General features: G+C 37.8%; 59 non-coding genes and 3 pseudogenes across 59 annotated transcripts; all 62 read left to right on the forward strand.

Annotated features, from left to right (window-relative positions):
* The first annotated feature begins 223 nt into the window (after positions 1 to 223).
* On the forward strand, positions 224 to 342 carry LOC129782233 (5S ribosomal RNA). The gene has a single exon (XR_008744425.1). It is a non-coding gene; the product is annotated as a 5S ribosomal RNA (ribosomal RNA).
* A 227-nt stretch (positions 343 to 569) lies between these two features.
* LOC129782320 (5S ribosomal RNA) lies at positions 570 to 688 on the forward strand. The gene has a single exon (XR_008744504.1). It is a non-coding gene; the product is annotated as a 5S ribosomal RNA (ribosomal RNA).
* A 230-nt stretch (positions 689 to 918) lies between these two features.
* LOC129782332 (5S ribosomal RNA) lies at positions 919 to 1,037 on the forward strand. Its single transcript, XR_008744515.1, has one exon. It is a non-coding gene; the product is annotated as a 5S ribosomal RNA (ribosomal RNA).
* A 227-nt stretch (positions 1,038 to 1,264) lies between these two features.
* Positions 1,265 to 1,383, forward strand: LOC129782344 (5S ribosomal RNA). Its single transcript, XR_008744526.1, has one exon. It is a non-coding gene; the product is annotated as a 5S ribosomal RNA (ribosomal RNA).
* Positions 1,384 to 1,611: 228 nt separating this feature from the next.
* LOC129782356 (5S ribosomal RNA) lies at positions 1,612 to 1,730 on the forward strand. Its single transcript, XR_008744537.1, has one exon. It is a non-coding gene; the product is annotated as a 5S ribosomal RNA (ribosomal RNA).
* A 229-nt stretch (positions 1,731 to 1,959) lies between these two features.
* Positions 1,960 to 2,078, forward strand: LOC129782239 (5S ribosomal RNA). Its single transcript, XR_008744431.1, has one exon. It is a non-coding gene; the product is annotated as a 5S ribosomal RNA (ribosomal RNA).
* Positions 2,079 to 2,307: 229 nt separating this feature from the next.
* LOC129782251 (5S ribosomal RNA) lies at positions 2,308 to 2,426 on the forward strand. The gene has a single exon (XR_008744442.1). It is a non-coding gene; the product is annotated as a 5S ribosomal RNA (ribosomal RNA).
* Positions 2,427 to 2,656: 230 nt separating this feature from the next.
* LOC129782262 (5S ribosomal RNA) lies at positions 2,657 to 2,775 on the forward strand. Its single transcript, XR_008744453.1, has one exon. It is a non-coding gene; the product is annotated as a 5S ribosomal RNA (ribosomal RNA).
* Positions 2,776 to 3,002: 227 nt separating this feature from the next.
* On the forward strand, positions 3,003 to 3,121 carry LOC129782273 (5S ribosomal RNA). Its single transcript, XR_008744464.1, has one exon. It is a non-coding gene; the product is annotated as a 5S ribosomal RNA (ribosomal RNA).
* A 228-nt stretch (positions 3,122 to 3,349) lies between these two features.
* On the forward strand, positions 3,350 to 3,468 carry LOC129782285 (5S ribosomal RNA). Its single transcript, XR_008744475.1, has one exon. It is a non-coding gene; the product is annotated as a 5S ribosomal RNA (ribosomal RNA).
* A 227-nt stretch (positions 3,469 to 3,695) lies between these two features.
* LOC129782313 (5S ribosomal RNA) lies at positions 3,696 to 3,815 on the forward strand (annotated as a pseudogene).
* Positions 3,816 to 4,043: 228 nt separating this feature from the next.
* LOC129782298 (5S ribosomal RNA) lies at positions 4,044 to 4,162 on the forward strand. Its single transcript, XR_008744487.1, has one exon. It is a non-coding gene; the product is annotated as a 5S ribosomal RNA (ribosomal RNA).
* Positions 4,163 to 4,389: 227 nt separating this feature from the next.
* On the forward strand, positions 4,390 to 4,508 carry LOC129782297 (5S ribosomal RNA). The gene has a single exon (XR_008744486.1). It is a non-coding gene; the product is annotated as a 5S ribosomal RNA (ribosomal RNA).
* A 228-nt stretch (positions 4,509 to 4,736) lies between these two features.
* On the forward strand, positions 4,737 to 4,855 carry LOC129782309 (5S ribosomal RNA). Its single transcript, XR_008744497.1, has one exon. It is a non-coding gene; the product is annotated as a 5S ribosomal RNA (ribosomal RNA).
* A 229-nt stretch (positions 4,856 to 5,084) lies between these two features.
* On the forward strand, positions 5,085 to 5,203 carry LOC129782317 (5S ribosomal RNA). Its single transcript, XR_008744501.1, has one exon. It is a non-coding gene; the product is annotated as a 5S ribosomal RNA (ribosomal RNA).
* Positions 5,204 to 5,431: 228 nt separating this feature from the next.
* LOC129782299 (5S ribosomal RNA) lies at positions 5,432 to 5,550 on the forward strand. The gene has a single exon (XR_008744488.1). It is a non-coding gene; the product is annotated as a 5S ribosomal RNA (ribosomal RNA).
* Positions 5,551 to 5,777: 227 nt separating this feature from the next.
* On the forward strand, positions 5,778 to 5,896 carry LOC129782318 (5S ribosomal RNA). Its single transcript, XR_008744502.1, has one exon. It is a non-coding gene; the product is annotated as a 5S ribosomal RNA (ribosomal RNA).
* Positions 5,897 to 6,126: 230 nt separating this feature from the next.
* On the forward strand, positions 6,127 to 6,245 carry LOC129782319 (5S ribosomal RNA). Its single transcript, XR_008744503.1, has one exon. It is a non-coding gene; the product is annotated as a 5S ribosomal RNA (ribosomal RNA).
* Positions 6,246 to 6,474: 229 nt separating this feature from the next.
* LOC129782321 (5S ribosomal RNA) lies at positions 6,475 to 6,593 on the forward strand. The gene has a single exon (XR_008744505.1). It is a non-coding gene; the product is annotated as a 5S ribosomal RNA (ribosomal RNA).
* Positions 6,594 to 6,821: 228 nt separating this feature from the next.
* On the forward strand, positions 6,822 to 6,941 carry LOC129782314 (5S ribosomal RNA; annotated as a pseudogene).
* A 227-nt stretch (positions 6,942 to 7,168) lies between these two features.
* Positions 7,169 to 7,287, forward strand: LOC129782323 (5S ribosomal RNA). Its single transcript, XR_008744506.1, has one exon. It is a non-coding gene; the product is annotated as a 5S ribosomal RNA (ribosomal RNA).
* Positions 7,288 to 7,515: 228 nt separating this feature from the next.
* LOC129782324 (5S ribosomal RNA) lies at positions 7,516 to 7,634 on the forward strand. Its single transcript, XR_008744507.1, has one exon. It is a non-coding gene; the product is annotated as a 5S ribosomal RNA (ribosomal RNA).
* A 227-nt stretch (positions 7,635 to 7,861) lies between these two features.
* LOC129782315 (5S ribosomal RNA) lies at positions 7,862 to 7,981 on the forward strand (annotated as a pseudogene).
* Positions 7,982 to 8,209: 228 nt separating this feature from the next.
* LOC129782300 (5S ribosomal RNA) lies at positions 8,210 to 8,328 on the forward strand. Its single transcript, XR_008744489.1, has one exon. It is a non-coding gene; the product is annotated as a 5S ribosomal RNA (ribosomal RNA).
* Positions 8,329 to 8,555: 227 nt separating this feature from the next.
* Positions 8,556 to 8,674, forward strand: LOC129782301 (5S ribosomal RNA). Its single transcript, XR_008744490.1, has one exon. It is a non-coding gene; the product is annotated as a 5S ribosomal RNA (ribosomal RNA).
* A 227-nt stretch (positions 8,675 to 8,901) lies between these two features.
* Positions 8,902 to 9,020, forward strand: LOC129782325 (5S ribosomal RNA). Its single transcript, XR_008744508.1, has one exon. It is a non-coding gene; the product is annotated as a 5S ribosomal RNA (ribosomal RNA).
* Positions 9,021 to 9,248: 228 nt separating this feature from the next.
* Positions 9,249 to 9,367, forward strand: LOC129782302 (5S ribosomal RNA). The gene has a single exon (XR_008744491.1). It is a non-coding gene; the product is annotated as a 5S ribosomal RNA (ribosomal RNA).
* A 228-nt stretch (positions 9,368 to 9,595) lies between these two features.
* LOC129782326 (5S ribosomal RNA) lies at positions 9,596 to 9,714 on the forward strand. Its single transcript, XR_008744509.1, has one exon. It is a non-coding gene; the product is annotated as a 5S ribosomal RNA (ribosomal RNA).
* Positions 9,715 to 9,942: 228 nt separating this feature from the next.
* Positions 9,943 to 10,061, forward strand: LOC129782327 (5S ribosomal RNA). The gene has a single exon (XR_008744510.1). It is a non-coding gene; the product is annotated as a 5S ribosomal RNA (ribosomal RNA).
* A 230-nt stretch (positions 10,062 to 10,291) lies between these two features.
* LOC129782328 (5S ribosomal RNA) lies at positions 10,292 to 10,410 on the forward strand. The gene has a single exon (XR_008744511.1). It is a non-coding gene; the product is annotated as a 5S ribosomal RNA (ribosomal RNA).
* A 228-nt stretch (positions 10,411 to 10,638) lies between these two features.
* LOC129782329 (5S ribosomal RNA) lies at positions 10,639 to 10,757 on the forward strand. The gene has a single exon (XR_008744512.1). It is a non-coding gene; the product is annotated as a 5S ribosomal RNA (ribosomal RNA).
* Positions 10,758 to 10,987: 230 nt separating this feature from the next.
* Positions 10,988 to 11,106, forward strand: LOC129782330 (5S ribosomal RNA). Its single transcript, XR_008744513.1, has one exon. It is a non-coding gene; the product is annotated as a 5S ribosomal RNA (ribosomal RNA).
* A 228-nt stretch (positions 11,107 to 11,334) lies between these two features.
* Positions 11,335 to 11,453, forward strand: LOC129782331 (5S ribosomal RNA). Its single transcript, XR_008744514.1, has one exon. It is a non-coding gene; the product is annotated as a 5S ribosomal RNA (ribosomal RNA).
* Positions 11,454 to 11,681: 228 nt separating this feature from the next.
* On the forward strand, positions 11,682 to 11,800 carry LOC129782333 (5S ribosomal RNA). The gene has a single exon (XR_008744516.1). It is a non-coding gene; the product is annotated as a 5S ribosomal RNA (ribosomal RNA).
* A 229-nt stretch (positions 11,801 to 12,029) lies between these two features.
* LOC129782334 (5S ribosomal RNA) lies at positions 12,030 to 12,148 on the forward strand. The gene has a single exon (XR_008744517.1). It is a non-coding gene; the product is annotated as a 5S ribosomal RNA (ribosomal RNA).
* A 229-nt stretch (positions 12,149 to 12,377) lies between these two features.
* On the forward strand, positions 12,378 to 12,496 carry LOC129782335 (5S ribosomal RNA). The gene has a single exon (XR_008744518.1). It is a non-coding gene; the product is annotated as a 5S ribosomal RNA (ribosomal RNA).
* Positions 12,497 to 12,724: 228 nt separating this feature from the next.
* Positions 12,725 to 12,843, forward strand: LOC129782336 (5S ribosomal RNA). Its single transcript, XR_008744519.1, has one exon. It is a non-coding gene; the product is annotated as a 5S ribosomal RNA (ribosomal RNA).
* A 229-nt stretch (positions 12,844 to 13,072) lies between these two features.
* LOC129782337 (5S ribosomal RNA) lies at positions 13,073 to 13,191 on the forward strand. The gene has a single exon (XR_008744520.1). It is a non-coding gene; the product is annotated as a 5S ribosomal RNA (ribosomal RNA).
* A 229-nt stretch (positions 13,192 to 13,420) lies between these two features.
* LOC129782339 (5S ribosomal RNA) lies at positions 13,421 to 13,539 on the forward strand. Its single transcript, XR_008744521.1, has one exon. It is a non-coding gene; the product is annotated as a 5S ribosomal RNA (ribosomal RNA).
* Positions 13,540 to 13,768: 229 nt separating this feature from the next.
* Positions 13,769 to 13,887, forward strand: LOC129782340 (5S ribosomal RNA). The gene has a single exon (XR_008744522.1). It is a non-coding gene; the product is annotated as a 5S ribosomal RNA (ribosomal RNA).
* A 228-nt stretch (positions 13,888 to 14,115) lies between these two features.
* Positions 14,116 to 14,234, forward strand: LOC129782341 (5S ribosomal RNA). Its single transcript, XR_008744523.1, has one exon. It is a non-coding gene; the product is annotated as a 5S ribosomal RNA (ribosomal RNA).
* Positions 14,235 to 14,463: 229 nt separating this feature from the next.
* On the forward strand, positions 14,464 to 14,582 carry LOC129782342 (5S ribosomal RNA). Its single transcript, XR_008744524.1, has one exon. It is a non-coding gene; the product is annotated as a 5S ribosomal RNA (ribosomal RNA).
* Positions 14,583 to 14,810: 228 nt separating this feature from the next.
* Positions 14,811 to 14,929, forward strand: LOC129782343 (5S ribosomal RNA). Its single transcript, XR_008744525.1, has one exon. It is a non-coding gene; the product is annotated as a 5S ribosomal RNA (ribosomal RNA).
* Positions 14,930 to 15,157: 228 nt separating this feature from the next.
* On the forward strand, positions 15,158 to 15,276 carry LOC129782345 (5S ribosomal RNA). The gene has a single exon (XR_008744527.1). It is a non-coding gene; the product is annotated as a 5S ribosomal RNA (ribosomal RNA).
* A 228-nt stretch (positions 15,277 to 15,504) lies between these two features.
* LOC129782346 (5S ribosomal RNA) lies at positions 15,505 to 15,623 on the forward strand. Its single transcript, XR_008744528.1, has one exon. It is a non-coding gene; the product is annotated as a 5S ribosomal RNA (ribosomal RNA).
* Positions 15,624 to 15,851: 228 nt separating this feature from the next.
* On the forward strand, positions 15,852 to 15,970 carry LOC129782347 (5S ribosomal RNA). Its single transcript, XR_008744529.1, has one exon. It is a non-coding gene; the product is annotated as a 5S ribosomal RNA (ribosomal RNA).
* A 228-nt stretch (positions 15,971 to 16,198) lies between these two features.
* On the forward strand, positions 16,199 to 16,317 carry LOC129782348 (5S ribosomal RNA). The gene has a single exon (XR_008744530.1). It is a non-coding gene; the product is annotated as a 5S ribosomal RNA (ribosomal RNA).
* A 229-nt stretch (positions 16,318 to 16,546) lies between these two features.
* LOC129782349 (5S ribosomal RNA) lies at positions 16,547 to 16,665 on the forward strand. Its single transcript, XR_008744531.1, has one exon. It is a non-coding gene; the product is annotated as a 5S ribosomal RNA (ribosomal RNA).
* A 228-nt stretch (positions 16,666 to 16,893) lies between these two features.
* On the forward strand, positions 16,894 to 17,012 carry LOC129782350 (5S ribosomal RNA). The gene has a single exon (XR_008744532.1). It is a non-coding gene; the product is annotated as a 5S ribosomal RNA (ribosomal RNA).
* Positions 17,013 to 17,241: 229 nt separating this feature from the next.
* On the forward strand, positions 17,242 to 17,360 carry LOC129782351 (5S ribosomal RNA). The gene has a single exon (XR_008744533.1). It is a non-coding gene; the product is annotated as a 5S ribosomal RNA (ribosomal RNA).
* Positions 17,361 to 17,589: 229 nt separating this feature from the next.
* Positions 17,590 to 17,708, forward strand: LOC129782352 (5S ribosomal RNA). Its single transcript, XR_008744534.1, has one exon. It is a non-coding gene; the product is annotated as a 5S ribosomal RNA (ribosomal RNA).
* A 229-nt stretch (positions 17,709 to 17,937) lies between these two features.
* On the forward strand, positions 17,938 to 18,056 carry LOC129782353 (5S ribosomal RNA). The gene has a single exon (XR_008744535.1). It is a non-coding gene; the product is annotated as a 5S ribosomal RNA (ribosomal RNA).
* A 229-nt stretch (positions 18,057 to 18,285) lies between these two features.
* Positions 18,286 to 18,404, forward strand: LOC129782355 (5S ribosomal RNA). Its single transcript, XR_008744536.1, has one exon. It is a non-coding gene; the product is annotated as a 5S ribosomal RNA (ribosomal RNA).
* Positions 18,405 to 18,632: 228 nt separating this feature from the next.
* LOC129782357 (5S ribosomal RNA) lies at positions 18,633 to 18,751 on the forward strand. The gene has a single exon (XR_008744538.1). It is a non-coding gene; the product is annotated as a 5S ribosomal RNA (ribosomal RNA).
* Positions 18,752 to 18,979: 228 nt separating this feature from the next.
* Positions 18,980 to 19,098, forward strand: LOC129782358 (5S ribosomal RNA). Its single transcript, XR_008744539.1, has one exon. It is a non-coding gene; the product is annotated as a 5S ribosomal RNA (ribosomal RNA).
* Positions 19,099 to 19,327: 229 nt separating this feature from the next.
* Positions 19,328 to 19,446, forward strand: LOC129782359 (5S ribosomal RNA). Its single transcript, XR_008744540.1, has one exon. It is a non-coding gene; the product is annotated as a 5S ribosomal RNA (ribosomal RNA).
* Positions 19,447 to 19,674: 228 nt separating this feature from the next.
* On the forward strand, positions 19,675 to 19,793 carry LOC129782360 (5S ribosomal RNA). The gene has a single exon (XR_008744542.1). It is a non-coding gene; the product is annotated as a 5S ribosomal RNA (ribosomal RNA).
* Positions 19,794 to 20,021: 228 nt separating this feature from the next.
* Positions 20,022 to 20,140, forward strand: LOC129782361 (5S ribosomal RNA). Its single transcript, XR_008744543.1, has one exon. It is a non-coding gene; the product is annotated as a 5S ribosomal RNA (ribosomal RNA).
* A 228-nt stretch (positions 20,141 to 20,368) lies between these two features.
* LOC129782303 (5S ribosomal RNA) lies at positions 20,369 to 20,487 on the forward strand. The gene has a single exon (XR_008744492.1). It is a non-coding gene; the product is annotated as a 5S ribosomal RNA (ribosomal RNA).
* Positions 20,488 to 20,714: 227 nt separating this feature from the next.
* On the forward strand, positions 20,715 to 20,833 carry LOC129782304 (5S ribosomal RNA). The gene has a single exon (XR_008744493.1). It is a non-coding gene; the product is annotated as a 5S ribosomal RNA (ribosomal RNA).
* A 228-nt stretch (positions 20,834 to 21,061) lies between these two features.
* Positions 21,062 to 21,180, forward strand: LOC129782305 (5S ribosomal RNA). The gene has a single exon (XR_008744494.1). It is a non-coding gene; the product is annotated as a 5S ribosomal RNA (ribosomal RNA).
* A 227-nt stretch (positions 21,181 to 21,407) lies between these two features.
* On the forward strand, positions 21,408 to 21,526 carry LOC129782307 (5S ribosomal RNA). Its single transcript, XR_008744495.1, has one exon. It is a non-coding gene; the product is annotated as a 5S ribosomal RNA (ribosomal RNA).
* Positions 21,527 to 21,624: the final 98 nt, after the last annotated feature.

Genomic DNA, 21,624 nt, shown 5'->3' on the forward strand with positions numbered 1-21,624 from the left:
TTTTTTTCTTTCACAAATCGTTTGTTTTTTTAATCGAAATGTAATACACATTTCATTATTCCCCCCAAAAGACATTATTTTAGTTGAATTTAAAGCAATGATTATGTGGGGGACTATTCATTCAATTTCCCATCATCGCATTTGATGCAAAGTAAAATGAACTGTTCTAAACACACTTTCATCCAGAGACAGCATAAAACCTTTTCATAATGATGCTGAATTTGTCAACGATCATACCATGTTGAAAACACCGGTTCTCGTCCGATCACCGAAGTTAAGCAACATCGGGCGCGATCAGTACTTAGATGGGTGACCGCTTGGGAACGTCGCGTGTCGTTGGCATCTTCTTTTTTTTTCTTTCACAAATCGTTTTTTTTAATCGAAATGTAATACACATTTCATTATTCCCCCCAAAAGACATTATTTTAGTTGAATTTAAAGCAATGATTATGTGGGGGACTATTCATTCAATTTCCCATCATCGCATTTGATGCAAAGTAAAATGCACTGTTCTAAACACACTTTCATCCAGAGACAGCATAAAACCTTTTCATAATGATGCTGAATTTGTCAACGATCATACCATGTTGAAAACACCGGTTCTCGTCCGATCACCGAAGTTAAGCAACATCGGGCGCGATCAGTACTTAGATGGGTGACCGCTTGGGAACGTCGCGTGTCGTTGGCATCTTCTTTTTTTTTCTTTCACAAATCGTTTGTTTTTTTAATCGAAATGTAATACACATTTCATTATTCCCCCCAAAAGACATTATTTTAGTTGAATTTAAAGCAATGATTATGTGGGGGACTATTCATTCAATTTCCCATCATCGCATTTGATGCAAAGTAAAATGAACTGTTCTAAACACACTTTCATCCAGAGACAGCATAAAACCTTTTCATAATGATGCTGAATTTGTCAACGATCATACCATGTTGAAAACACCGGTTCTCGTCCGATCACCGAAGTTAAGCAACATCGGGCGCGATCAGTACTTAGATGGGTGACCGCTTGGGAACGTCGCGTGTCGTTGGCATCTTCTTTTTTTTTCTTTCACAAATCGTTTTTTTTAATCGAAATGTAATACACATTTCATTATTCCCCCCAAAAGACATTATTTTAGTTGAATTTAAAGCAATGATTATGTGGGGGACTATTCATTCAATTTCCCATCATCGCATTTGATGCAAAGTAAAATGAACTGTTCTAAACACACTTTCATCCAGAGACAGCATAAAACCTTTTCATAATGATGCTGAATTTGTCAACGATCATACCATGTTGAAAACACCGGTTCTCGTCCGATCACCGAAGTTAAGCAACATCGGGCGCGATCAGTACTTAGATGGGTGACCGCTTGGGAACGTCGCGTGTCGTTGGCATCTTCTTTTTTTTTCTTTCACAAATCGTTTTTTTTTCATCGAAATGTAATACACATTTCATTATTCCCCCCAAAAGACATTATTTTAGTTGAATTTAAAGCAATGATTATGTGGGGGACTATTCATTCAATTTCCCATCATCGCATTTGATGCAAAGTAAAATGAACTGTTCTAAACACACTTTCATCCAGAGACAGCATAAAACCTTTTCATAATGATGCTGAATTTGTCAACGATCATACCATGTTGAAAACACCGGTTCTCGTCCGATCACCGAAGTTAAGCAACATCGGGCGCGATCAGTACTTAGATGGGTGACCGCTTGGGAACGTCGCGTGTCGTTGGCATCTTCTTTTTTTTTTCTTTCACAAATCGTTTTTTTTTCATCGAAATGTAATACACATTTCATTATTCCCCCCAAAAGACATTATTTTAGTTGAATTTAAAGCAATGATTATGTGGGGGACTATTCATTCAATTTCCCATCATCGCATTTGATGCAAAGTAAAATGCACTGTTCTAAACACACTTTCATCCAGAGACAGCATAAAACCTTTTCATAATGATGCTGAATTTGTCAACGATCATACCATGTTGAAAACACCGGTTCTCGTCCGATCACCGAAGTTAAGCAACATCGGGCGCGATCAGTACTTAGATGGGTGACCGCTTGGGAACGTCGCGTGTCGTTGGCATCTTCTTTTTTTTTCTTTCACAAATCGTTTTTTTTTTCATCGAAATGTAATACACATTTCATTATTCCCCCCAAAAGACATTATTTTAGTTGAATTTAAAGCAATGATTATGTGGGGGACTATTCATTCAATTTCCCATCATCGCATTTGATGCAAAGTAAAATGCACTGTTCTAAACACACTTTCATCCAGAGACAGCATAAAACCTTTTCATAATGATGCTGAATTTGTCAACGATCATACCATGTTGAAAACACCGGTTCTCGTCCGATCACCGAAGTTAAGCAACATCGGGCGCGATCAGTACTTAGATGGGTGACCGCTTGGGAACGTCGCGTGTCGTTGGCATCTTCTTTTTTTTTCTTTCACAAATCGTTTGTTTTTTTAATCGAAATGTAATACACATTTCATTATTCCCCCCAAAAGACATTATTTTAGTTGAATTTAAAGCAATGATTATGTGGGGGACTATTCATTCAATTTCCCATCATCGCATTTGATGCAAAGTAAAATGAACTGTTCTAAACACACTTTCATCCAGAGACAGCATAAAACCTTTTCATAATGATGCTGAATTTGTCAACGATCATACCATGTTGAAAACACCGGTTCTCGTCCGATCACCGAAGTTAAGCAACATCGGGCGCGATCAGTACTTAGATGGGTGACCGCTTGGGAACGTCGCGTGTCGTTGGCATCTTCTTTTTTTTTCTTTCACAAATCGTTTTTTTTCATCGAAATGTAATACACATTTCATTATTCCCCCCAAAAGACATTATTTTAGTTGAATTTAAAGCAATGATTATGTGGGGGACTATTCATTCAATTTCCCATCATCGCATTTGATGCAAAGTAAAATGAACTGTTCTAAACACACTTTCATCCAGAGACAGCATAAAACCTTTTCATAATGATGCTGAATTTGTCAACGATCATACCATGTTGAAAACACCGGTTCTCGTCCGATCACCGAAGTTAAGCAACATCGGGCGCGATCAGTACTTAGATGGGTGACCGCTTGGGAACGTCGCGTGTCGTTGGCATCTTCTTTTTTTTTCTTTCACAAATCGTTTTTTTTTCATCGAAATGTAATACACATTTCATTATTCCCCCCAAAAGACATTATTTTAGTTGAATTTAAAGCAATGATTATGTGGGGGACTATTCATTCAATTTCCCATCATCGCATTTGATGCAAAGTAAAATGAACTGTTCTAAACACACTTTCATCCAGAGACAGCATAAAACCTTTTCATAATGATGCTGAATTTGTCAACGATCATACCATGTTGAAAACACCGGTTCTCGTCCGATCACCGAAGTTAAGCAACATCGGGCGCGATCAGTACTTAGATGGGTGACCGCTTGGGAACGTCGCGTGTCGTTGGCATCTTCTTTTTTTTTCTTTCACAAATCGTTTTTTTTCATCGAAATGTAATACACATTTCATTATTCCCCCCAAAAGACATTATTTTAGTTGAATTTAAAGCAATGATTATGTGGGGGACTATTCATTCAATTTCCCATCATCGCATTTGATGCAAAGTAAAATGAACTGTTCTAAACACACTTACATCCAGAGACAGCATAAAACCTTTTCATAATGATTCTGAATTTGTCAACGATCATACCATGTTGAAAACACCGGTTCTCGTCCGATCACCGAAGTTAAGCAACATCGGGCGCGATCAATACTTAGATGGGGTGACCGCTTGGGAACGTCGCGTGTCGTTGGCATCTTCTTTTTTTTTCTTTCACAAATCGTTTTTTTTTCATCGAAATGTAATACACATTTCATTATTCCCACAAAAAGACATTATTTTAGTTGAATTTAAAGCAATGATTATGTGGGGGACTATTCATTCAATTTCCCATCATCGCATTTGATGCAAAGTAAAATGAACTGTTCTAAACACACTTTCATCCAGAGACAGCATAAAACCTTTTCATAATGATGCTGAATTTGTCAACGATCATACCATGTTGAAAACACCGGTTCTCGTCCGATCACCGAAGTTAAGCAACATCGGGCGCGATCAATACTTAGATGGGTGACCGCTTGGGAACGTCGCGTGTCGTTGGCATCTTCTTTTTTTTTCTTTCACAAATCGTTTTTTTTCATCGAAATGTAATACACATTTCATTATTCCCCCCAAAAGACATTATTTTAGTTGAATTTAAAGCAATGATTATGTGGGGGACTATTCATTCAATTTCCCATCATAGCATTTGATGCAAAGTAAAATGCACTGTTCTAAACACACTTTCATCCAGAGACAGCATAAAACCTTTTCATAATGATGCTGAATTTGTCAACGATCATACCATGTTGAAAACACCGGTTCTCGTCCGATCACCGAAGTTAAGCAACATCGGGCGCGATCAGTACTTAGATGGGTGACCGCTTGGGAACGTCGCGTGTCGTTGGCATCTTCTTTTTTTTTCTTTCACAAATCGTTTTTTTTTCATCGAAATGTAATACACATTTCATTATTCCCACAAAAAGACATTATTTTAGTTGAATTTAAAGCAATGATTATGTGGGGGACTATTCATTCAATTTCCCATCATCGCATTTGATGCAAAGTAAAATGCACTGTTCTAAACACACTTTCATCCAGAGACAGCATAAAACCTTTTCATAATGATGCTGAATTTGTCAACGATCATACCATGTTGAAAACACCGGTTCTCGTCCGATCACCGAAGTTAAGCAACATCGGGCGCGATCAGTACTTAGATGGGTGACCGCTTGGGAACGTCGCGTGTCGTTGGCATCTTCTTTTTTTTTCTTTCACAAATCGTTTTTTTTTTCATCGAAATGTAATACACATTTCATTATTCCCCCCAAAAGACATTATTTTAGTTGAATTTAAAGCAATGATTATGTGGGGGACTATTCATTCAATTTCCCATCATCGCATTTGATGCAAAGTAAAATGAACTGTTCTAAACACACTTTCATCCAGAGACAGCATAAAACCTTTTCATAATGATGCTGAATTTGTCAACGATCATACCATGTTGAAAACACCGGTTCTCGTCCGATCACCGAAGTTAAGCAACATCGGGCGCGATCAGTACTTAGATGGGTGACCGCTTGGGAACGTCGCGTGTCGTTGGCATCTTCTTTTTTTTTCTTTCACAAATCGTTTTTTTTTCATCGAAATGTAATACACATTTCATTATTCCCACAAAAAGACATTATTTTAGTTGAATTTAAAGCAATGATTATGTGGGGGACTATTCATTCAATTTCCCATCATCGCATTTGATGCAAAGTAAAATGCACTGTTCTAAACACACTTTCATCCAGAGACAGCATAAAACCTTTTCATAATGATGCTGAATTTGTCAACGATCATACCATGTTGAAAACACCGGTTCTCGTCCGATCACCGAAGTTAAGCAACATCGGGCGCGATCAATACTTAGATGGGTGACCGCTTGGGAACGTCGCGTGTCGTTGGCATCTTCTTTTTTTTTCTTTCACAAATCGTTTTTTTTCATCGAAATGTAATACACATTTCATTATTCCCCCCAAAAGACATTATTTTAGTTGAATTTAAAGCAATGATTATGTGGGGGACTATTCATTCAATTTCCCATCATAGCATTTGATGCAAAGTAAAATGCACTGTTCTAAACACACTTTCATCCAGAGACAGCATAAAACCTTTTCATAATGATGCTGAATTTGTCAACGATCATACCATGTTGAAAACACCGGTTCTCGTCCGATCACCGAAGTTAAGCAACATCGGGCGCGATCAGTACTTAGATGGGTGACCGCTTGGGAACGTCGCGTGTCGTTGGCATCTTCTTTTTTTTTCTTTCACAAATCGTTTGTTTTTTTAATCGAAATGTAATACACATTTCATTATTCCCCCCAAAAGACATTATTTTAGTTGAATTTAAAGCAATGATTATGTGGGGGACTATTCATTCAATTTCCCATCATCGCATTTGATGCAAAGTAAAATGAACTGTTCTAAACACACTTTCATCCAGAGACAGCATAAAACCTTTTCATAATGATGCTGAATTTGTCAACGATCATACCATGTTGAAAACACCGGTTCTCGTCCGATCACCGAAGTTAAGCAACATCGGGCGCGATCAGTACTTAGATGGGTGACCGCTTGGGAACGTCGCGTGTCGTTGGCATCTTCTTTTTTTTTCTTTCACAAATCGTTTTTTTTTTCATCGAAATGTAATACACATTTCATTATTCCCCCCAAAAGACATTATTTTAGTTGAATTTAAAGCAATGATTATGTGGGGGACTATTCATTCAATTTCCCATCATCGCATTTGATGCAAAGTAAAATGAACTGTTCTAAACACACTTTCATCCAGAGACAGCATAAAACCTTTTCATAATGATGCTGAATTTGTCAACGATCATACCATGTTGAAAACACCGGTTCTCGTCCGATCACCGAAGTTAAGCAACATCGGGCGCGATCAGTACTTAGATGGGTGACCGCTTGGGAACGTCGCGTGTCGTTGGCATCTTCTTTTTTTTTCTTTCACAAATCGTTTTTTTTTCATCGAAATGTAATACACATTTCATTATTCCCACAAAAAGACATTATTTTAGTTGAATTTAAAGCAATGATTATGTGGGGGACTATTCATTCAATTTCCCATCATCGCATTTGATGCAAAGTGAAATGAACTGTTCTAAACACACTTTCATCCAGAGACAGCATAAAACCTTTTCATAATGATGCTGAATTTGTCAACGATCATACCATGTTGAAAACACCGGTTCTCGTCCGATCACCGAAGTTAAGCAACATCGGGCGCGATCAATACTTAGATGGGGTGACCGCTTGGGAACGTCGCGTGTCGTTGGCATCTTCTTTTTTTTTCTTTCACAAATCGTTTTTTTTCATCGAAATGTAATACACATTTCATTATTCCCCCCAAAAGACATTATTTTAGTTGAATTTAAAGCAATGATTATGTGGGGGACTATTCATTCAATTTCCCATCATAGCATTTGATGCAAAGTAAAATGAACTGTTCTAAACACACTTACATCCAGAGACAGCATAAAACCTTTTCATAATGATGCTGAATTTGTCAACGATCATACCATGTTGAAAACACCGGTTCTCGTCCGATCACCGAAGTTAAGCAACATCGGGCGCGATCAGTACTTAGATGGGTGACCGCTTGGGAACGTCGCGTGTCGTTGGCATCTTCTTTTTTTTTCTTTCACAAATCGTTTTTTTTTCATCGAAATGTAATACACATTTCATTATTCCCCCCAAAAGACATTATTTTAGTTGAATTTAAAGCAATGATTATGTGGGGGACTATTCATTCAATTTCCCATCATCGCATTTGATGCAAAGTAAAATGAACTGTTCTAAACACACTTTCATCCAGAGACAGCATAAAACCTTTTCATAATGATGCTGAATTTGTCAACGATCATACCATGTTGAAAACACCGGTTCTCGTCCGATCACCGAAGTTAAGCAACATCGGGCGCGATCAGTACTTAGATGGGTGACCGCTTGGGAACGTCGCGTGTCGTTGGCATCTTCTTTTTTTTCTTTCACAAATCGATTTTCTTTCATCGAAATGTAATACACATTTCATTATTCCCCCCAAAAGACATTATTTTAGTTGAATTTAAAGCAATGATTATGTGGGGGACTATTCATTCAATTTCCCATCATCGCATTTGATGCAAAGTAAAATGAACTGTTCTAAACACACTTTCATCCAGAGACAGCATAAAACCTTTTCATAATGATTCTGAATTTGTCAACGATCATACCATGTTGAAAACACCGGTTCTCGTCCGATCACCGAAGTTAAGCAACATCGGGCGCGATCAATACTTAGATGGGGTGACCGCTTGGGAACGTCGCGTGTCGTTGGCATCTTCTTTTTTTTTCTTTCACAAATCGTTTTTTTTTCATCGAAATGTAATACACATTTCATTATTCCCACAAAAAGACATTATTTTAGTTGAATTTAAAGCAATGATTATGTGGGGGACTATTCATTCAATTTCCCATCATCGCATTTGATGCAAAGTGAAATGAACTGTTCTAAACACACTTTCATCCAGAGACAGCATAAAACCTTTTCATAATGATGCTGAATTTGTCAACGATCATACCATGTTGAAAACACCGGTTCTCGTCCGATCACCGAAGTTAAGCAACATCGGGCGCGATCAATACTTAGATGGGTGACCGCTTGGGAACGTCGCGTGTCGTTGGCATCTTCTTTTTTTTTCTTTCACAAATCGTTTTTTTTCATCGAAATGTAATACACATTTCATTATTCCCCCCAAAAGACATTATTTTAGTTGAATTTAAAGCAATGATTATGTGGGGGACTATTCATTCAATTTCCCATCATAGCATTTGATGCAAAGTAAAATGCACTGTTCTAAACACACTTTCATCCAGAGACAGCATAAAACCTTTTCATAATGATGCTGAATTTGTCAACGATCATACCATGTTGAAAACACCGGTTCTCGTCCGATCACCGAAGTTAAGCAACATCGGGCGCGATCAATACTTAGATGGGTGACCGCTTGGGAACGTCGCGTGTCGTTGGCATCTTCTTTTTTTTTCTTTCACAAATCGTTTTTTTTCATCGAAATGTAATACACATTTCATTATTCCCCCCAAAAGACATTATTTTAGTTGAATTTAAAGCAATGATTATGTGGGGGACTATTCATTCAATTTCCCATCATCGCATTTGATGCAAAGTAAAATGAACTGTTCTAAACACACTTTCATCCAGAGACAGCATAAAACCTTTTCATAATGATGCTGAATTTGTCAACGATCATACCATGTTGAAAACACCGGTTCTCGTCCGATCACCGAAGTTAAGCAACATCGGGCGCGATCAGTACTTAGATGGGTGACCGCTTGGGAACGTCGCGTGTCGTTGGCATCTTCTTTTTTTTTCTTTCACAAATCGATTTTTTTTCATCGAAATGTAATACACATTTCATTATTCCCCCCAAAAGACATTATTTTAGTTGAATTTAAAGCAATGATTATGTGGGGGACTATTCATTCAATTTCCCATCATCGCATTTGATGCAAAGTAAAATGAACTGTTCTAAACACACTTTCATCCAGAGACAGCATAAAACCTTTTCATAATGATGCTGAATTTGTCAACGATCATACCATGTTGAAAACACCGGTTCTCGTCCGATCACCGAAGTTAAGCAACATCGGGCGCGATCAATACTTAGATGGGTGACCGCTTGGGAACGTCGCGTGTCGTTGGCATCTTCTTTTTTTTTCTTTCACAAATCGTTTTTTTTTCATCGAAATGTAATACACATTTCATTATTCCCCCCAAAAGACATTATTTTAGTTGAATTTAAAGCAATGATTATGTGGGGGACTATTCATTCAATTTCCCATCATAGCATTTGATGCAAAGTAAAATGCACTGTTCTAAACACACTTTCATCCAGAGACAGCATAAAACCTTTTCATAATGATGCTGAATTTGTCAACGATCATACCATGTTGAAAACACCGGTTCTCGTCCGATCACCGAAGTTAAGCAACATCGGGCGCGATCAGTACTTAGATGGGTGACCGCTTGGGAACGTCGCGTGTCGTTGGCATCTTCTTTTTTTTTCTTTCACAAATCGTTTTTTTTTCATCGAAATGTAATACACATTTCATTATTCCCCCCAAAAGACATTATTTTAGTTGAATTTAAAGCAATGATTATGTGGGGGACTATTCATTCAATTTCCCATCATCGCATTTGATGCAAAGTAAAATGAACTGTTCTAAACACACTTTCATCCAGAGACAGCATAAAACCTTTTCATAATGATGCTGAATTTGTCAACGATCATACCATGTTGAAAACACCGGTTCTCGTCCGATCACCGAAGTTAAGCAACATCGGGCGCGATCAGTACTTAGATGGGTGACCGCTTGGGAACGTCGCGTGTCGTTGGCATCTTCTTTTTTTTTCTTTCACAAATCGTTTGTTTTTTTAATCGAAATGTAATACACATTTCATTATTCCCCCCAAAAGACATTATTTTAGTTGAATTTAAAGCAATGATTATGTGGGGGACTATTCATTCAATTTCCCATCATCGCATTTGATGCAAAGTAAAATGAACTGTTCTAAACACACTTTCATCCAGAGACAGCATAAAACCTTTTCATAATGATGCTGAATTTGTCAACGATCATACCATGTTGAAAACACCGGTTCTCGTCCGATCACCGAAGTTAAGCAACATCGGGCGCGATCAGTACTTAGATGGGTGACCGCTTGGGAACGTCGCGTGTCGTTGGCATCTTCTTTTTTTTTCTTTCACAAATCGTTTTTTTTTCATCGAAATGTAATACACATTTCATTATTCCCACAAAAAGACATTATTTTAGTTGAATTTAAAGCAATGATTATGTGGGGGACTATTCATTCAATTTCCCATCATCGCATTTGATGCAAAGTAAAATGAACTGTTCTAAACACACTTTCATCCAGAGACAGCATAAAACCTTTTCATAATGATGCTGAATTTGTCAACGATCATACCATGTTGAAAACACCGGTTCTCGTCCGATCACCGAAGTTAAGCAACATCGGGCGCGATCAGTACTTAGATGGGTGACCGCTTGGGAACGTCGCGTGTCGTTGGCATCTTCTTTTTTTTTCTTTCACAAATCGTTTGTTTTTTTAATCGAAATGTAATACACATTTCATTATTCCCCCCAAAAGACATTATTTTAGTTGAATTTAAAGCAATGATTATGTGGGGGACTATTCATTCAATTTCCCATCATCGCATTTGATGCAAAGTAAAATGAACTGTTCTAAACACACTTTCATCCAGAGACAGCATAAAACCTTTTCATAATGATGCTGAATTTGTCAACGATCATACCATGTTGAAAACACCGGTTCTCGTCCGATCACCGAAGTTAAGCAACATCGGGCGCGATCAGTACTTAGATGGGTGACCGCTTGGGAACGTCGCGTGTCGTTGGCATCTTCTTTTTTTTTCTTTCACAAATCGTTTTTTTTTCATCGAAATGTAATACACATTTCATTATTCCCCCCAAAAGACATTATTTTAGTTGAATTTAAAGCAATGATTATGTGGGGGACTATTCATTCAATTTCCCATCATCGCATTTGATGCAAAGTAAAATGAACTGTTCTAAACACACTTTCATCCAGAGACAGCATAAAACCTTTTCATAATGATGCTGAATTTGTCAACGATCATACCATGTTGAAAACACCGGTTCTCGTCCGATCACCGAAGTTAAGCAACATCGGGCGCGATCAGTACTTAGATGGGTGACCGCTTGGGAACGTCGCGTGTCGTTGGCATCTTCTTTTTTTTTCTTTCACAAATCGTTTTTTTTTAATCGAAATGTAATACACATTTCATTATTCCCACAAAAAGACATTATTTTAGTTGAATTTAAAGCAATGATTATGTGGGGGACTATTCATTCAATTTCCCATCATCGCATTTGATGCAAAGTAAAATGAACTGTTCTAAACACACTTTCATCCAGAGACAGCATAAAACCTTTTCATAATGATGCTGAATTTGTCAACGATCATACCATGTTGAAAACACCGGTTCTCGTCCGATCACCGAAGTTAAGCAACATCGGGCGCGATCAGTACTTAGATGGGTGACCGCTTGGGAACGTCGCGTGTCGTTGGCATCTTCTTTTTTTTTCTTTCACAAATCGTTTTTTTTTTCATCGAAATGTAATACACATTTCATTATTCCCCCCAAAAGACATTATTTTAGTTGAATTTAAAGCAATGATTATGTGGGGGACTATTCATTCAATTTCCCATCATCGCATTTGATGCAAAGTAAAATGAACTGTTCTAAACACACTTTCATCCAGAGACAGCATAAAACCTTTTCATAATGATGCTGAATTTGTCAACGATCATACCATGTTGAAAACACCGGTTCTCGTCCGATCACCGAAGTTAAGCAACATCGGGCGCGATCAGTACTTAGATGGGTGACCGCTTGGGAACGTCGCGTGTCGTTGGCATCTTCTTTTTTTTTCTTTCACAAATCGTTTTTTTTTTCATCGAAATGTAATACACATTTCATTATTCCCCCCAAAAGACATTATTTTAGTTGAATTTAAAGCAATGATTATGTGGGGGACTATTCATTCAATTTCCCATCATCGCATTTGATGCAAAGTAAAATGAACTGTTCTAAACACACTTTCATCCAGAGACAGCATAAAACCTTTTCATAATGATGCTGAATTTGTCAACGATCATACCATGTTGAAAACACCGGTTCTCGTCCGATCACCGAAGTTAAGCAACATCGGGCGCGATCAGTACTTAGATGGGTGACCGCTTGGGAACGTCGCGTGTCGTTGGCATCTTCTTTTTTTTTCTTTCACAAATCGTTTTTTTTTCATCGAAATGTAATACACATTTCATTATTCCCACAAAAAGACATTATTTTAGTTGAATTTAAAGCAATGATTATGTGGGGGACTATTCATTCAATTTCCCATCATCGCATTTGATGCAAAGTAAAATGAACTGTTCTAAACACACTTTCATCCAGAGACAGCATAAAACCTTTTCATAATGATGCTGAATTTGTCAACGATCATACCATGTTGAAAACACCGGTTCTCGTCCGATCACCGAAGTTAAGCAACATCGGGCGCGATCAGTACTTAGATGGGTGACCGCTTGGGAACGTCGCGTGTCGTTGGCATCTTCTTTTTTTTTCTTTCACAAATCGTTTTTTTTTTCATCGAAATGTAATACACATTTCATTATTCCCCCCAAAAGACATTATTTTAGTTGAATTTAAAGCAATGATTATGTGGGGGACTATTCATTCAATTTCCCATCATCGCATTTGATGCAAAGTAAAATGAACTGTTCTAAACACACTTTCATCCAGAGACAGCATAAAACCTTTTCATAATGATGCTGAATTTGTCAACGATCATACCATGTTGAAAACACCGGTTCTCGTCCGATCACCGAAGTTAAGCAACATCGGGCGCGATCAGTACTTAGATGGGTGACCGCTTGGGAACGTCGCGTGTCGTTGGCATCTTCTTTTTTTTTCTTTCACAAATCGTTTTTTTTTTCATCGAAATGTAATACACATTTCATTATTCCCCCCAAAAGACATTATTTTAGTTGAATTTAAAGCAATGATTATGTGGGGGACTATTCATTCAATTTCCCATCATCGCATTTGATGCAAAGTAAAATGAACTGTTCTAAACACACTTTCATCCAGAGACAGCATAAAACCTTTTCATAATGATGCTGAATTTGTCAACGATCATACCATGTTGAAAACACCGGTTCTCGTCCGATCACCGAAGTTAAGCAACATCGGGCGCGATCAGTACTTAGATGGGTGACCGCTTGGGAACGTCGCGTGTCGTTGGCATCTTCTTTTTTTTTCTTTCACAAATCGTTTTTTTTTTCATCGAAATGTAATACACATTTCATTATTCCCCCCAAAAGACATTATTTTAGTTGAATTTAAAGCAATGATTATGTGGGGGACTATTCATTCAATTTCCCATCATCGCATTTGATGCAAAGTAAAATGAACTGTTCTAAACACACTTTCATCCAGAGACAGCATAAAACCTTTTCATAATGATGCTGAATTTGTCAACGATCATACCATGTTGAAAACACCGGTTCTCGTCCGATCACCGAAGTTAAGCAACATCGGGCGCGATCAGTACTTAGATGGGTGACCGCTTGGGAACGTCGCGTGTCGTTGGCATCTTCTTTTTTTTTCTTTCACAAATCGTTTTTTTTTCATCGAAATGTAATACACATTTCATTATTCCCACAAAAAGACATTATTTTAGTTGAATTTAAAGCAATGATTATGTGGGGGACTATTCATTCAATTTCCCATCATCGCATTTGATGCAAAGTAAAATGAACTGTTCTAAACACACTTTCATCCAGAGACAGCATAAAACCTTTTCATAATGATGCTGAATTTGTCAACGATCATACCATGTTGAAAACACCGGTTCTCGTCCGATCACCGAAGTTAAGCAACATCGGGCGCGATCAGTACTTAGATGGGTGACCGCTTGGGAACGTCGCGTGTCGTTGGCATCTTCTTTTTTTTTCTTTCACAAATCGTTTTTTTTTTCATCGAAATGTAATACACATTTCATTATTCCCCCCAAAAGACATTATTTTAGTTGAATTTAAAGCAATGATTATGTGGGGGACTATTCATTCAATTTCCCATCATCGCATTTGATGCAAAGTAAAATGAACTGTTCTAAACACACTTTCATCCAGAGACAGCATAAAACCTTTTCATAATGATGCTGAATTTGTCAACGATCATACCATGTTGAAAACACCGGTTCTCGTCCGATCACCGAAGTTAAGCAACATCGGGCGCGATCAGTACTTAGATGGGTGACCGCTTGGGAACGTCGCGTGTCGTTGGCATCTTCTTTTTTTTTCTTTCACAAATCGTTTTTTTTTCATCGAAATGTAATACACATTTCATTATTCCCCCCAAAAGACATTATTTTAGTTGAATTTAAAGCAATGATTATGTGGGGGACTATTCATTCAATTTCCCATCATCGCATTTGATGCAAAGTAAAATGAACTGTTCTAAACACACTTTCATCCAGAGACAGCATAAAACCTTTTCATAATGATGCTGAATTTGTCAACGATCATACCATGTTGAAAACACCGGTTCTCGTCCGATCACCGAAGTTAAGCAACATCGGGCGCGATCAGTACTTAGATGGGTGACCGCTTGGGAACGTCGCGTGTCGTTGGCATCTTCTTTTTTTTTCTTTCACAAATCGTTTTTTTTTCATCGAAATGTAATACACATTTCATTATTCCCACAAAAAGACATTATTTTAGTTGAATTTAAAGCAATGATTATGTGGGGGACTATTCATTCAATTTCCCATCATCGCATTTGATGCAAAGTAAAATGAACTGTTCTAAACACACTTTCATCCAGAGACAGCATAAAACCTTTTCATAATGATGCTGAATTTGTCAACGATCATACCATGTTGAAAACACCGGTTCTCGTCCGATCACCGAAGTTAAGCAACATCGGGCGCGATCAGTACTTAGATGGGTGACCGCTTGGGAACGTCGCGTGTCGTTGGCATCTTCTTTTTTTTTCTTTCACAAATCGTTTTTTTTTCATCGAAATGTAATACACATTTCATTATTCCCCCCAAAAGACATTATTTTAGTTGAATTTAAAGCAATGATTATGTGGGGGACTATTCATTCAATTTCCCATCATCGCATTTGATGCAAAGTAAAATGAACTGTTCTAAACACACTTTCATCCAGAGACAGCATAAAACCTTTTCATAATGATGCTGAATTTGTCAACGATCATACCATGTTGAAAACACCGGTTCTCGTCCGATCACCGAAGTTAAGCAACATCGGGCGCGATCAGTACTTAGATGGGTGACCGCTTGGGAACGTCGCGTGTCGTTGGCATCTTCTTTTTTTTTCTTTCACAAATCGTTTTTTTTTAATCGAAATGTAATACACATTTCATTATTCCCACAAAAAGACATTATTTTAGTTGAATTTAAAGCAATGATTATGTGGGGGACTATTCATTCAATTTCCCATCATCGCATTTGATGCAAAGTAAAATGAACTGTTCTAAACACACTTTCATCCAGAGACAGCATAAAACCTTTTCATAATGATGCTGAATTTGTCAACGATCATACCATGTTGAAAACACCGGTTCTCGTCCGATCACCGAAGTTAAGCAACATCGGGCGCGATCAGTACTTAGATGGGTGACCGCTTGGGAACGTCGCGTGTCGTTGGCATCTTCTTTTTTTTTCTTTCACAAATCGTTTTTTTTTCATCGAAATGTAATACACATTTCATTATTCCCCCCAAAAGACATTATTTTAGTTGAATTTAAAGCAATGATTATGTGGGGGACTATTCATTCAATTTCCCATCATCGCATTTGATGCAAAGTAAAATGAACTGTTCTAAACACACTTTCATCCAGAGACAGCATAAAACCTTTTCATAATGATGCTGAATTTGTCAACGATCATACCATGTTGAAAACACCGGTTCTCGTCCGATCACCGAAGTTAAGCAACATCGGGCGCGATCAGTACTTAGATGGGTGACCGCTTGGGAACGTCGCGTGTCGTTGGCATCTTCTTTTTTTTTCTTTCACAAATCGTTTTTTTTTTCATCGAAATGTAATACACATTTCATTATTCCCCCCAAAAGACATTATTTTAGTTGAATTTAAAGCAATGATTATGTGGGGGACTATTCATTCAATTTCCCATCATCGCATTTGATGCAAAGTAAAATGAACTGTTCTAAACACACTTTCATCCAGAGACAGCATAAAACCTTTTCATAATGATGCTGAATTTGTCAACGATCATACCATGTTGAAAACACCGGTTCTCGTCCGATCACCGAAGTTAAGCAACATCGGGCGCGATCAGTACTTAGATGGGTGACCGCTTGGGAACGTCGCGTGTCGTTGGCATCTTCTTTTTTTTTCTTTCACAAATCGTTTTTTTTTCATCGAAATGTAATACACATTTCATTATTCCCCCCAAAAGACATTATTTTAGTTGAATTTAAAGCAATGATTATGTGGGGGACTATTCATTCAATTTCCCATCATCGCATTTGATGCAAAGTAAAATGAACTGTTCTAAACACACTTTCATCCAGAGACAGCATAAAACCTTTTCATAATGATGCTGAATTTGTCAACGATCATACCATGTTGAAAACACCGGTTCTCGTCCGATCACCGAAGTTAAGCAACATCGGGCGCGATCAGTACTTAGATGGGTGACCGCTTGGGAACGTCGCGTGTCGTTGGCATCTTCTTTTTTTTTCTTTCACAAATCGTTTTTTTTTTCATCGAAATGTAATACACATTTCATTATTCCCCCCAAAAGACATTATTTTAGTTGAATTTAAAGCAATGATTATGTGGGGGACTATTCATTCAATTTCCCATCATCGCATTTGATGCAAAGTAAAATGAACTGTTCTAAACACACTTTCATCCAGAGACAGCATAAAACCTTTTCATAATGATGCTGAATTTGTCAACGATCATACCATGTTGAAAACACCGGTTCTCGTCCGATCACCGAAGTTAAGCAACATCGGGCGCGATCAGTACTTAGATGGGTGACCGCTTGGGAACGTCGCGTGTCGTTGGCATCTTCTTTTTTTTTCTTTCACAAATCGTTTTTTTTTTCATCGAAATGTAATACACATTTCATTATTCCCCCCAAAAGACATTATTTTAGTTGAATTTAAAGCAATGATTATGTGGGGGACTATTCATTCAATTTCCCATCATCGCATTTGATGCAAAGTAAAATGAACTGTTCTAAACACACTTTCATCCAGAGACAGCATAAAACCTTTTCATAATGATGCTGAATTTGTCAACGATCATACCATGTTGAAAACACCGGTTCTCGTCCGATCACCGAAGTTAAGCAACATCGGGCGCGATCAGTACTTAGATGGGTGACCGCTTGGGAACGTCGCGTGTCGTTGGCATCTTCTTTTTTTTTCTTTCACAAATCGTTTTTTTTTTCATCGAAATGTAATACACATTTCATTATTCCCCCCAAAAGACATTATTTTAGTTGAATTTAAAGCAATGATTATGTGGGGGACTATTCATTCAATTTCCCATCATCGCATTTGATGCAAAGTAAAATGAACTGTTCTAAACACACTTTCATCCAGAGACAGCATAAAACCTTTTCATAATGATGCTGAATTTGTCAACGATCATACCATGTTGAAAACACCGGTTCTCGTCCGATCACCGAAGTTAAGCAACATCGGGCGCGATCAGTACTTAGATGGGTGACCGCTTGGGAACGTCGCGTGTCGTTGGCATCTTCTTTTTTTTTCTTTCACAAATCGTTTTTTTTTTCATCGAAATGTAATACACATTTCATTATTCCCCCCAAAAGACATTATTTTAGTTGAATTTAAAGCAATGATTATGTGGGGGACTATTCATTCAATTTCCCATCATCGCATTTGATGCAAAGTAAAATGAACTGTTCTAAACACACTTTCATCCAGAGACAGCATAAAACCTTTTCATAATGATGCTGAATTTGTCAACGATCATACCATGTTGAAAACACCGGTTCTCGTCCGATCACCGAAGTTAAGCAACATCGGGCGCGATCAGTACTTAGATGGGTGACCGCTTGGGAACGTCGCGTGTCGTTGGCATCTTCTTTTTTTTTCTTTCACAAATCGTTTTTTTTTCATCGAAATGTAATACACATTTCATTATTCCCCCCAAAAGACATTATTTTAGTTGAATTTAAAGCAATGATTATGTGGGGGACTATTCATTCAATTTCCCATCATCGCATTTGATGCAAAGTAAAATGAACTGTTCTAAACACACTTTCATCCAGAGACAGCATAAAACCTTTTCATAATGATGCTGAATTTGTCAACGATCATACCATGTTGAAAACACCGGTTCTCGTCCGATCACCGAAGTTAAGCAACATCGGGCGCGATCAGTACTTAGATGGGTGACCGCTTGGGAACGTCGCGTGTCGTTGGCATCTTCTTTTTTTTTCTTTCACAAATCGTTTTTTTTTCATCGAAATGTAATACACATTTCATTATTCCCCCCAAAAGACATTATTTTAGTTGAATTTAAAGCAATGATTATGTGGGGGACTATTCATTCAATTTCCCATCATCGCATTTGATGCAAAGTAAAATGAACTGTTCTAAACACACTTACATCCAGAGACAGCATAAAACCTTTTCATAATGATTCTGAATTTGTCAACGATCATACCATGTTGAAAACACCGGTTCTCGTCCGATCACCGAAGTTAAGCAACATCGGGCGCGATCAGTACTTAGATGGGTGACCGCTTGGGAACGTCGCGTGTCGTTGGCATCTTCTTTTTTTTTCTTTCACAAATCGTTTTTTTTTTCATCGAAATGTAATACACATTTCATTATTCCCCCCAAAAGACATTATTTTAGTTGAATTTAAAGCAATGATTATGTGGGGGACTATTCATTCAATTTCCCATCATCGCATTTGATGCAAAGTAAAATGAACTGTTCTAAACACACTTACATCCAGAGACAGCATAAAACCTTTTCATAATGATTCTGAATTTGTCAACGATCATACCATGTTGAAAACACCGGTTCTCGTCCGATCACCGAAGTTAAGCAACATCGGGCGCGATCAGTACTTAGATGGGTGACCGCTTGGGAACGTCGCGTGTCGTTGGCATCTTCTTTTTTTTTCTTTCACAAATCGTTTTTTTTTCATCGAAATGTAATACACATTTCATTATTCCCCCCAAAAGACATTATTTTAGTTGAATTTAAAGCAATGATTATGTGGGGGACTATTCATTCAATTTCCCATCATCGCATTTGATGCAAAGTAAAATGAACTGTTCTAAACACACTTACATCCAGAGACAGCATAAAACCTTTTCATAATGATGCTGAATTTGTCAACGATCATACCATGTTGAAAACACCGGTTCTCGTCCGATCACCGAAGTTAAGCAACATCGGGCGCGATCAGTACTTAGATGGGTGACCGCTTGGGAACGTCGCGTGTCGTTGGCATCTTCTTTTTTTTTCTTTCACAAATCGTTTTTTTTTCATCGAAATGTAATACACATTTCATTATTCCCCCCAAAAGACATTATTTTAGTTGAATTTAAAGCAATGATTATGTGGGGGACTATTCATTCAATTTCCCATCATCGCATTTGATGCAAAGTAAAATGAACTGTTCTAAACACACTTACATCCAGAGACAGCATAAAACCTTTTCATAATGATTCTGAATTTGTCAACGATCATACCATGTTGAAAACACCGGTTCTCGTCCGATCACCGAAGTTAAGCAACATCGGGCGCGATCAGTACTTAGATGGGTGACCGCTTGGGAACGTCGCGTGTCGTTGGCATCTTCTTTTTTTTTCTTTCACAAATCGTTTTTTTTTCATCGAAATGTAATACACATTTCATTATTCCCCCCAAAAGACATTATTTTAGTTGAATTTAAAGCAATGATTATGTGGGGGACTATTCATTCAATTTCCCATCATCGCATTTGATGCAAAGTAAAATGAACTGTTCTAAACACACTTACATCCAGAGACAGCATAAAACCTTTTCATAATGATGCTGAATTTGTCAACGATCATACCATGTTGAAAACACCGGTTCTCGTCCGATCACCGAAGTTAAGCAACATCGGGCGCGATCAATACTTAGATGGGTGACCGCTTGGGAACGTCGCGTGTCGTTGGCATCTTCTTTTTTTTTCTTTCACAAATCGTTTTTTTTCATCGAAATGTAATACACATTTCATTATTCCCCCCAAAAGACATTATTTTAGTTGAATTTAAAGCAATGATTATGTGGGGGACTATTCATTCAATTTCCCATCATAGCATTTGATGCAAAGTAAAATGCACTGTTCTAAACACACTTTCATCCAGAGACAGCATAAAACCTTTTCATAATGATGCTGAATTTGTCAACGATCATACCATGTTGAAAACACCGGTTCTCGTCCGATCACCGAAGTTAAGCAACATCGGGCGCGATCAATACTTAGATGGGTGACCGCTTGGGAACGTCGCGTGTCGTTGGCATCTTCTTTTTTTTTCTTTCACAAATCGTTTTTTTTTCATCGAAATGTAATACACATTTCATTATTCCCACAAAAAGACATTATTTTAGTTGAATTTAAAGCAATGATTATGTGGGGGACTATTCATTCAATTTCCCATCATCGCATTTGATGCAAAGTAAAATGAACTGTTCTAAACACACTTTCATCCAGAGACAGCATAAAACCTTTTCATAATGATGCTGAATTTGTCAACGATCATACCATGTTGAAAACACCGGTTCTCGTCCGATCACCGAAGTTAAGCAACATCGGGCGCGATCAATACTTAGATGGGTGACCGCTTGGGAACGTCGCGTGTCGTTGGCATCTTCTTTTTTTTTCTTTCACAAATCGTTTTTTTTCATCGAAATGTAATACACATTTCATTATTCCCCCCAAAAGACATTATTTTAGTTGAATTTAAAGCAATGATTATGTGGGGGACTATTCATTCAATTTCCCATCATCGCATTTGATGCAAAGTAAAATGAACTGTTCTAAACACACTTACATCCAGAGACAGCATAAAACCTTTTCATAATGATGCTGAATTTGTCAACGATCATACCATGTTGAAAACACCGGTTCTCGTCCGATCACCGAAGTTAAGCAACATCGGGCGCGATCAATACTTAGATGGGTGACCGCTTGGGAACGTCGCGTGTCGTTGGCATCTTCTTTTTTTTTCTTTCACAAATCGTTTTTTTTTCATCGAAATGTAATACACATTTCATTATTCCCACAAAAAGACATTATTTTAGTTGAATTTAA

The sequence above is a fragment of the Toxorhynchites rutilus genome, unplaced genomic scaffold (assembly GCF_029784135.1).
Source record: "Toxorhynchites rutilus septentrionalis strain SRP unplaced genomic scaffold, ASM2978413v1 HiC_scaffold_56, whole genome shotgun sequence".
Taxonomy (NCBI): domain Eukaryota; kingdom Metazoa; phylum Arthropoda; class Insecta; order Diptera; family Culicidae; genus Toxorhynchites; species Toxorhynchites rutilus.